Here is a 1,051-nt window from a genome sequence, read left to right as displayed (position 1 = left end):
GAGGTAGCTGCAGTGCCCCCTCCCACCCACTCCCGAGAGCTGCCCTGAGTGCAGGGAGTCCCTGCTTGAAGGGTCAGACTGGGGAACCAATGAGCCTCCGAGAACCCTGGGGAGGGTGGCGGTCCAGTCTTCCCTGTCTTTGGTTATGCTGCATTTTGGCCTGCTTTCCCGCCCTGCTTGGGGGAGCGGGAGGGGTCTGAGAAGGCGGGAGAGATAGCCTGGGCTTTCCAGATGCTTAGCAATAGCTAACAAAAGTGGTATTTATTCCCTCCCCTAGCTCTGCAGACACCTTCCGCATCTTCCTTCCCTCACCACCATCTGCCATTCATCAGTCTTGACCACTCCCCCATTTGCTTCGGTGACCCGGTACCAGCCCCCACCCGGCTTTAGCCGCCATTTCCTGGCAGCCTTTTCCCAACTCCGTCCCTGAAGTGGAATGTGCTGGGGGGAGTGGATTGTTTAAGGGCCTCCAGCCATCTGGAAAGAGAGGAAGAGATGGGATTCCTGCCAAATTCTCTCGACCCTCCCGAGCCCAGCCCCGCACCCCTCTGCTTATTGTGAGCTCCCTAGTGAGGACCAGAGAGAGAAAGAGAAGGCTGAGAGTGGTTCCAGCATTGTTCAGGAATATCCTCACCCACAAGTTCCCAGGAACCGCTACACAATCCCACGTGGAACCCAGACACGTCCTTCACTCCCCCACCCACATTATTTCCTGCTTTCCTTCAGCCCAAGTTTCTTTCCCCAAGATAGTTGAGTCCCTGAGACTCAGTTTCCGCGTCTCTAAAGTGGAGATGTCAATGAAACCTAACAGCATCCGGTATATGAGAAACAGATCAAGCACAAAGGGTAGCAGCAAGAGGAAGGAGAGTAAAAAGGATGCTGGAAAAAGGGTCCTGGCAATATCCAATTTTATTTTAAAAGGGTTAGGTCAGCGGTTTTGTCCATCATAGGCAAGGTCCCAGGTTCAATCTTCAGTTTCCCTCAACCTCGAAAGGAAGGAAGGAAGGAAGGAAGGAAGGAAGGAAGGAAGGAAGGAAGGAAGGAAGGAAGG

The sequence above is a fragment of the Mus caroli genome, chromosome X, assembly GCF_900094665.2.
Source record: "Mus caroli chromosome X, CAROLI_EIJ_v1.1, whole genome shotgun sequence".
Lineage (NCBI taxonomy): Eukaryota > Metazoa > Chordata > Mammalia > Rodentia > Muridae > Mus > Mus caroli.
This window is presented reverse-complemented; position numbering follows the sequence as displayed.